The 9573-nt window shown below is 36.7% G+C and overlaps 1 protein-coding gene across 2 annotated transcripts in view; it reads left to right on the top strand.

Moving 5' to 3' along the window:
• Positions 1-9573, top strand: part of kcng4a (potassium voltage-gated channel, subfamily G, member 4a) — a 51421-nt gene that overhangs the window by 2665 nt on the left and 39183 nt on the right. The gene's annotated exons all lie outside the window — the stretch shown is intronic.

Genomic DNA, 9573 nt, shown 5'->3' with positions numbered 1-9573 from the left:
ATGTTGAGATATGTAGCTATCTATCTCAAATCCCAAATCTCAAATCCTGGTGTGAATGATGTGTATCCTGCTTCATCCTGCAACGATTTAAGATTCATGCAATAAATCGTTTCTGATGACTACTGTAAAGCTCTGGTTCTCAAAGTGGGTTCAGGGGGCCCCCTAGGTGCCCAAGAAGCAACGGAAGGTGGTCTGTGATTAACTCAGGCCTAATGTATTCTTTTGGTAGACATTTTTGAAACAGAATGCTTTGTTGCTGTGTGGAGCAAATCTGCTCAGTGAGGGTCTCTGTGTTAGAGAGTTTAAACAATTAAATGTGTCCCTGGTTCTAAAATGTTTAAGAACTCATACTCTAACTAAGCTCTTACATTACTGTGAAGTGGCTTTGCTCCTTCCTAATTGTGTGGGAGTGCATGTGCACCAATCCTAGTGGGAAATAATGAAGGAAGTACAGACAGTGCTCCCCAACGTCGGTAAATACCAAAGAGTAATGAACTGGCCCAGTGAGGCATCCACAGTGTCAGCAAACACATGCAGTGCATAATGAAGCGACTCCAGAATGTCAGTATGCACACAGCGGGTCTGCAGGAGAAACCTGGGCCATTCCACTGCTAAATTATCATGCAGGCTTTCAGAGTTCATGCACACATCTAATCCACACCACTTATTCATTTATCCTAAATGTCGATTTAAAAGTAGAGGTCATGAGATTGTGAAGTGTCGACTCATAGACATGCTTTACATTGTGAATCATTCACCTGAAGAACACAGAATGTTTTACGTTCTCTCAGTGGGAGTCAGTCATAAGCGTTTGTGGATCCTTTCTGTTATTCATTTACATTGTTTTGTGAATCTATTTCTAACTCAGATAAATTGCATGAATTGTATAATCTCTTTTTTCTGGGTTTTTTTTTTTTTAATAAATGGTATAATTATTGCACACAATAAGTGTCTGCGGACTGACTATATGCCAGTGTTGCCAAATATTGATTGATGTGTAGATGTGACAACCTAATTTTTTATTTAAAAAGTGAAAAATCTAACAACTTTTTGAGCCAATGTTTGTTTTGCTGATTGGAAGTTCTGGGATTTAATCTCTAGTATCATCTAGTATCATGGTTGACCCTGCACTCTGACCCCCCCGTCACTGATCACCATTCTTACCAGTGAACACTTCATTATTTTTCCAGCAAACAAGTACCATTCACCATTGTTTCCAAAGTCCAATCACTGATCCCAGTCACTGTGGCGTACTCCTTTGTTTTGCCTTGGCTTTGTTGAAAGCACTAAAAAAAATGCATTTAGAACAAAATCCCTCTAGAATCCTTGTTTAGACCTTGAGTCAACTTGCTGCATGCTGCTTCCTCTCGCTGCTGATTTCTATTACATTTACATGGATTTGGTAGTGTCTTGTTAAAAATGATTTCTTTGTGAAGCCCTCAAGGATTAGAGTTAATTTAAACTTTTCTGAACTTTTATGTTGTGCCTAAATTGTTTGGGTCTAAAAATAACAAGCCAGTAAATATCAAGACTAGATGTTCTCTAAAGTTAGAGTGTTGATTGATAGTGCTGTGCTCTTTTCTAAGGCTGGAACATTGCAGCAAGTTAGATTACCCACAACAAAAACAGACATCAGTCATCCAGCCCTTTAAGAAATGTAGTTAATGTTATCATTACTTGTTGTGTCGTTTCAGGCAGGTGAGAAAATGGACGAGGAGCAGAAAAGAGTAGTCTGATAAGTGTGTAAAGACAACACCTGGGCTCTCCACACTGATAAGAGCTACAAATAAAATAGATTTTATTACCATCTTCTGGATAGTGACAGTTTAACTTTTTTTCCTAATACAAAGTTCAGCAAGCAGTTGGGTTGTATTTTCTCCTTTAAAAAATAGACGTATTGGCTTTTGCTTTGAATTTTATACCACAGCAATTGCCAACTTTTTTGTCTATTTACATTTTGCTTACATTTACTGTTATGAAATATAACAGCTGCTCATTCACCAGCTTCTCTTTTTATTCTCTCTTTATTATTTCTTAAAGGTAATAAAAAAGCTTTGCTGATGAACCGCAAAGCCCTCCATCCAGAAGCCCCCCCCCCCATATTTGGAACTACCCCTGAGAATCTTTCAAAGCAGATAGCTTCCATGAATACTAAGTAAACATTATCATTTGAACAACCACACACTATATTTTGTAAATTAGTTTATGTGGAGCATCTGTCATACAAGTCCCTGTTAATTGTTTTGTTTCTGTGACAGAGCTGCTGTTACAGAAAATAAATCAACACGTGAATTCTGCAGAGCGTGGCTAGAAATCAAGATAGATCGAGAACAACATGTTTTGACAGTTTAACACAATTTTATGGGTGTTCAATTTGTGTTAGATATAAGTGCCCGGTCACTAACAGCTTGACGTGTATATGAATGGTTGCCATGCTTTTATGGACTTAACCATCGAGGCAGTGGATCTGCAGAAGGTCTTTGAAGAAAAGGCAGCAAATGTCTGCGACAGAATAAACTCACATCCATCTTTAGAGTGTAAACGGATTCTTGACTTTCGCAAACTTGCTACAAGCTGAAAGATAAATAAGCAGAGTGAAGCAAAATAGACTACAGGCTTATTAGCATGTGAAACATGGCTCAGATCCCAGCAGTACACTGCATAGTGTCTGAGTTTTGAGAGCCGAGTGTCAGATTTCATGACATTTTCCACGTGGCGCATTTTCTCGCCACAAGCAAGCCCACCACACATTACCTGCAAAAACATACTGCAAATTGTTAGAAAGTCTTAATGCCAAATTCTGCAATCTTCATCAAAAGTAACCAGCCACTGTTCACATAAAACTGTGTGAAGTTTAGACTGAATCTGACACATTTGTAAAAGCAAATCTTGTCAAACATGTTAAAAACCTTCGTTTACCAGCATTTTCTCAGCTTTTAACACAATACAATACGATCTGACTATCAACTGGATTTTGACACTGAAATGCTACTGACTTCCTCATAGTGACTGGACAGACGTCCGAATACACCATTAATCCATCCAACATTCGAATCCTTTTCAACTTCACTCTCTAATCCATTCCAGAAGTTATATTGCTTCTATTTAGCTAATTACTGACTGCACCTGTTTTTTGTTTACCCTCAATCAACTCAACAGATCAAATCAGTTTACAGACATCTCCATTTTTCTCCATTTTCCCATGTGCAGTTCTGGGTATTGGTCTCTTGTTGTTATTATCAGTGTGATGCATCGGTGTGTTTGTCCAATCTGTTGACGCCTGCCTGAATTTTTTTACCCTAGTTTGCTTTCTGATTTGGATACTAAATTAAAATCAATCTCAATTCATTGCAGATTCTCTGCTAGCTTCTGTTCAACATGTTACCAGGAACATGATACGTGTATGCTTTTCCTTTCTGCATATCATTTTACATAATATATTCGATGCCATGAAGTATGTCAGTGTATTGGATTTGACAGAATGTTTGCTATGATTTTATCAGGATCCAGCATTCCAAACTAGTATTATGTTCAATACTTACTTATTAATGGATCCTTGCTTTTTGCTGATGCTTAACATTTTGATTTACAATAGACGTCAAATGTTATTTACAAATGTTGTATTGTGTTTCTGCGGAATCTGGTTTAGTCATGTAGTTTTTCCCCTTTTTTTGCTGTATTTTCTTGGCAGGAACAATACCGAAGTTTAAATGTGTTTAACGCAGGTTAGAATTTGTTTCTTCAGGTGCGGTGATTCATGTGTAGTGATAAGTGTTCAAAAACCGAGTCAGCTGCAGTGCAGAGTCAGGCATTTTTATCTATTTTTTTTTTTTCATTCTGAAATAGCTATACTTGAATAGGACTCGTTTTTCCTCTGTAATGACTTCCCTGGACATTAATCAAAGCTATTTGAAAGGCTTGCATTAGACAGCCAGTGTCTGCGGTACTGTTCAAATTTTAAACACTCAGATACAGAAATAGTGCGGCACACCTGTACAAAAGCAGCACTTCTGTTCCTCTCAGATAGATGTAGGCATTTAAGGCAGTGCCTTCCTGTGTGACTTTTCTAAAATTGGTATGCGCATCATATATAAATATAGACAGACCCATACTGAAGTGTCCTTTAGGATCTGATTGTCCGTGTCTCTAACTCCCCCTTTTTTTTTTCTCACGCTGGCAGTCGTCCCCTCTTTCAAGCAATGGGAGTAAATTTGGCTTCACTGGCTAAAATACAGCAGTGAAAGGTCCATGATGAAGGTGTTATAAGACTCCTGGACCATCCATAATGCTGCTGCTGTAGCTCACTCTGTGTGTGTGTGTGTGTGTGTGTGTGTGTGTGTGTGTGTGTGTGTGTGTGTAAGAGAGAAATTGACAACATAACTGACTGTGAAGTGAATTTTAATTACTGCAGGTAGTAAAGCTACAATCTTGATGTCTGAGAAACTGAGTAGCCAGAAACCTTTCACACAAACTTGCAGCACTCATATCAGAAGAGCAAAACCTTTTAGAAACGTAATGTAACATTAGATTATACACACATTACATTTACTTCTGTAATTCAATCCTTTAAAGGTCCAGACTTATTTAATTAGCCATTTAAAAGCATACTGTTCAGCAACGACTATAGAATTTTCTGGAATTACAGTGAAACTAACTGAAAAGTTTGAGGAGTGTAAAGGAGGTATATGACAAACACAAAATTTAAAAAAAGCAAAGAAAACCAGAGATCACTGAGAGTTAAGTTGTGCCTCTTTTCTGAACACTGAAGTGTCAGTGTGGTCATGAAAAATTTTATTCAGTTGTTTGTACAGATGCTTGTGGGCCCTTTGGTTGTTGTTCCTCTAATGATAAACTGGATTTCTGGAGGTCTGCATTTTCTTTTCTGAGGTCTTGGTTGATTTGCTTGGATGTTTTCTGTGGTACAAAGGGCAAAAATGTGTTCATTTTTGGGGTAAACTCTTATAGTCACAGGTACAAATTTTCTCTCTAGACAGCTAGCTAGCTAACTTGGCAGAACTGGACCGAATACAATTCTGATACAGTGAATTAAATCTGAACTCAAATCATCTGTTCTCTAAATGGTTAGTTTAAAATGACTTAGGATGTGAACAAAGTAGATGGTAATTGATCTGCCAAAAGGATTGTACTCTAACAAGAATTGTGTGGCATTGTGAAAAACTGAGATTGAATGTTTTAAGTCACGGTCTACATAACGTTTTCACCCCAACTACAGAGAGAGAGAGAGGGGGGTAATAAATAGAGACATAATAGAGGGAGGTGTGAGGTAATTTATTTTAATGAAGGTACAATAAAGGAGAGACATCATTGATTTTATATAAGAGTGGATGCACATTTCCATCCACTCTTATATAAAATCAATGATGTCTCTCCTTTATACCTTTCCATTAATGGTATGATGACATTCCACTTGTGTTGACTTTGTGTGACTTTTGCATCATGATAGAAATGTCAGCTCAGATTCTGGATTTGTGCTGTTTACTAATTTTATTACGAACACAAGCAACACAAGCCCTCCTTAAGTCACATCTCTGGTCTGCCTTGAAACATGCGTACATGTACACACACGCAAACACACACGATCAAGGTTTTGTTGAGCTTTATTCAACAAGTTTTTTCCATGTCTCTCATTTTTAGAATTATTTTATTTATTCTTATGTTTAACAAAATTACTAATTGACCACGCCTTTCCTCAGTAATGAAACCAATATTAAAACGGATGACATCTTCTCTAGTCACAGTTCTTATCCTTATCAATACATTTGGTTTTGTAAATAAACCAGGATATATGATATATAGATATATTATGAACTTGTAAAACTTTGTTCTTTGATGAGCAACATCTGCTTTCTGTGGGTCTTTGCAGTTTCATCTGTGTGGTTATATGACAGACTTTTATTTGTTACTCAAGTAGAAAGTGACTCACGCAATTTTTGTTTGATTTGATCACTTTGACATGTTCGTGCACCTCTAATCCGCTGAATCTCGGTAGATTGTCTTAGAAAGAATAGCAATTCAAACGAGTGGACAAAAGTATCTGATGCTCAGTTCTTCAAAGTTTATTCCTATTCTCCTCTATCGCTATTACCCATTGCTTTAATGATGTGCTCATATACACAAGATTTTGATGATGAATAACATCAAAATAACAAGACGTTTTATAATAAAGGAATCGGTTAAAGGACAAACCGTTTGATGTTCAGGAAAAAAACACAAACTGTAACTAATTAAGCATTAGTTACCTGAGAATTGCTTTACCTTTGGCCTCACATGCTTATTATTCATTCCCTTAATAACGCCACACTCTGACACACTTATTAGCAGTCAAAGGCCACAAGATTCAAACGTGCATTTATTTTTATATTTTCTATGTTTTTTCTCCCTGCTGGGCTTTTCATACATCTATTTGACACATTATGCCAGGATAAACAGGTCTATTTTAAATTTATTGTTTGTCTGAGGAAAGAATCGCCCTCTTCCTCTCCTTTCATCCTGTAACCACTCACCTTTTTGCTCTGTTTTTCCCTTCATTTTTTTTCTGCAGCACACTTTCATTGTTCATGTTCACTTTGCACCTTCAAGCAAAATACTTCTGCAGTCTAATGTTAATTGCGAAGATTGAACAACTTATGTAACAGTTTTGTTCTTTTGATTCATGGAAAATCATATGATCAGTTTTTTTTGAGCAATGAGCAACTGGACCATAAGACAGTGTTTCAAATGAGTTTTCTCAGTCACATAATAAACTGAGACATTAGCCTAACCCATTATTTTAATCACTGTTATGCTTTATGTCTGCTAAGTTTTAAAATCATAGAATTGGTCCATGTTTTGGGTCTTTTTTGCTTTGAGCATGTGCCTGCAGTTTAATTGATAAGCTTATAAGTGTTTTTTTGCTGTCGGTACAGGTCACTGTAAGTAGGTGCAGGTCAATGTATTATTGCAAGAATCATTGTGGCATATAAAGTTTCATTCATTAGTTGAATATTGACCCATTTAAGAATGTCTGAGGATTGTAGTTGCATGCTATGCAATGCATGCTAAACTTTATAGCACCTATGAATTAACTGCGTGTAGGTAATGTGTAGGAATTACTACAAATCACAATAGGTTCATTTGATAAACTTAGAAGCCTAATGTTTTGTTTATTTGCAGTATGTTAAACACTGTAATGCCTGAAGTATCAATGAAACTGCATTAGGAGAGTTTGTTGTGAAATGCTTCTCTCAAATCTGGGTGGGGCTCAGAGGATGAGGGAAGGGATGACTTTTTCAGATATCACGTAGTCTGTCTTATTATCTGCATCAACTTCACTGTAATCAAGTCTGTTACCCCGTCTCCACACTCTCAGCTCTTCCAATTCACCTGACTCCTGAAACAGACAATACCACTTAAATGCTTAGCAGTGTTTTCTCTGCAGTAGTATTGCCTATCCTTGCACCTAATGTGACGTCACACTGTATCATCAGGGCTGACTGCATATGATACAGTATCTGTGCTATATTAAGAAGTTTCAGATCCCTTATACATCTAAATACATACATCCTAAACTAGGAGCAGTTGCAATACCAGTTAAAGTTGATCTCTGTAGCCAAGTATACATATATATATATATATATATATATATATATATATATATATATATATATATATATATATATATATATATATATGTGTGTGTGTGTGTGTGTGTGTGTGTGTGTGTGTGTGTGTGTGTGTAGGTAAACACAAATTTGGTATGTGTTATAAGATGTCTGACATCAGCAGTCTGAAGAAAAAGTACATAAGGATCATGACCTGTTCTATTCTATTCTATTCTATTCTATTCTATTCTATTCTATTCTATTCTATTTTTGAGAAAGTTGCAGAAAAAAAGTCACCTTACATCTCTAGTTACAATCATATTGTTCAGCAAAACCAAAAATTCTGTCTTAAAGATGAGACCACATGAGACAAATCACTTAAATGAAAGGGTCAACTTGGCTATTGATGATCATTCATTAAGATAGCATAGATTTAAATCACTGCCTAAATACTGTATAATACTTATTCAAAAATGCTGTTGCTGTGCTAAAGGCTTGAATCTGGCCAATAGCATTTTACAGTAGTATAAGAGACACATTGATACTGATCCTGTTTGTAAAATGTTGAAGATTGCATCAAGTGTCCTCCGTTTTTGAAGGTGAAATTTGTTTATGGCTCAACTGAAATGACAATTTGAGGGGCTATAAATTGATCTGATATAATTGTATGGTCAAAGATTAAACAGACAACAATAATTCTACAGGGCTTTGTTGATAAGATGATTAAGATGTCAGGTTCAAATAAACAGCGGAATCTCCTATCATCCCACCTGCCACAGAGACGCAGTCAATTTATTTTCCTATAACCAAACACCCTGCTGTTTTTGAATCCTTTCCAAATACGTGTAAAGTATCGTTAAGGATTGTGGTGGAGAAACTGTAAACAGTAGAAAAATGCAGAAAACTGTAATACTAGCATTGCTCATAATTTTGTGCCTGTCTAACGCCTCTCGTTACTGTATTTCTCCCTCATAAAAGATTTGAAAGATGGGATATCAGTGCACATGTATACTCATACTAATATTTCTCATTAAACTTTAATATCAGATGATTTGATGCACTGGCACATCATGACCTGTTCTTTAATGTGTTTGTGATTGTAATGTGTGTGAAGGTCAAGTTGCCTTCCTCTAACACCTTGAACCCTGAAGCTTTGCCTTCAGACAAAACACACATCAAAGACATGCATTGTGAGTGCATGCACGCACATGCACACACACACTCTCACATACACACATAGATATGGAGAAAAAGAGTTCATAACAGTGCAGTTTTCTTCACCGTTCATGGCAGCTCTGCACCAGTATGTACTGTTACTGATGAAGCAATCACACTTTTTTTAGAGAGCTGCAGAACACTTTCACAGTACTGCAGAACTTTGTGATTTCATTTAGTTTAGTTTTTTTTGTCCTTGTGTTCTTTGTTATCTGTCTTCCCAGATATAAGAAACCCAGTGAATACTTTAGTGGCAGTTCCTACATTGATATGTCAGTCGGTGAAAATCAGAAAGGAGTCAATGCGCTCAAATTGGATTTAACTCAGATTATGCTCACATAATGTTTACAACATTTTACATATTTCTGCATAGAGCTAAACACTGTGAAACAGCAATAAACAGGAAACCCATTTCAGACGCCTGCCCTAACTGCATCACGATTCCCATAAAATGAAAACCCATATTCTCACTCATATCTTTTTAATTTTGTGAAATGTCAGCGATTCTTTCATCAAAATTCCACCGGCATTTTCACAAAAAATATCTTTTGGACACTGGACACTGAATTCAGTTCAGCTCGGCAGAGTCACAACCCCAAGAGAATGGTGCTGTTGATGTGTCAGTATGAAGCTAAAGTGGCATATAGATTTCTTCTATCTAGTGTTGAATGCTGATGTGAGTAATAGGTCAAGGTCAAGTCAAGGTTGCTCCTGCTGCTTTGTAATTGAACAGAGGGTACAATGAAGCAGGTCTGCT

This window comes from Silurus meridionalis, chromosome 13, assembly GCF_014805685.1.
Source record: "Silurus meridionalis isolate SWU-2019-XX chromosome 13, ASM1480568v1, whole genome shotgun sequence".
In the NCBI taxonomy this organism is placed as follows: domain Eukaryota; kingdom Metazoa; phylum Chordata; class Actinopteri; order Siluriformes; family Siluridae; genus Silurus; species Silurus meridionalis.
The sequence above is the reverse complement of the archived record's forward strand: the minus strand, read 5'-3'. Positions and strand labels throughout refer to the sequence as shown.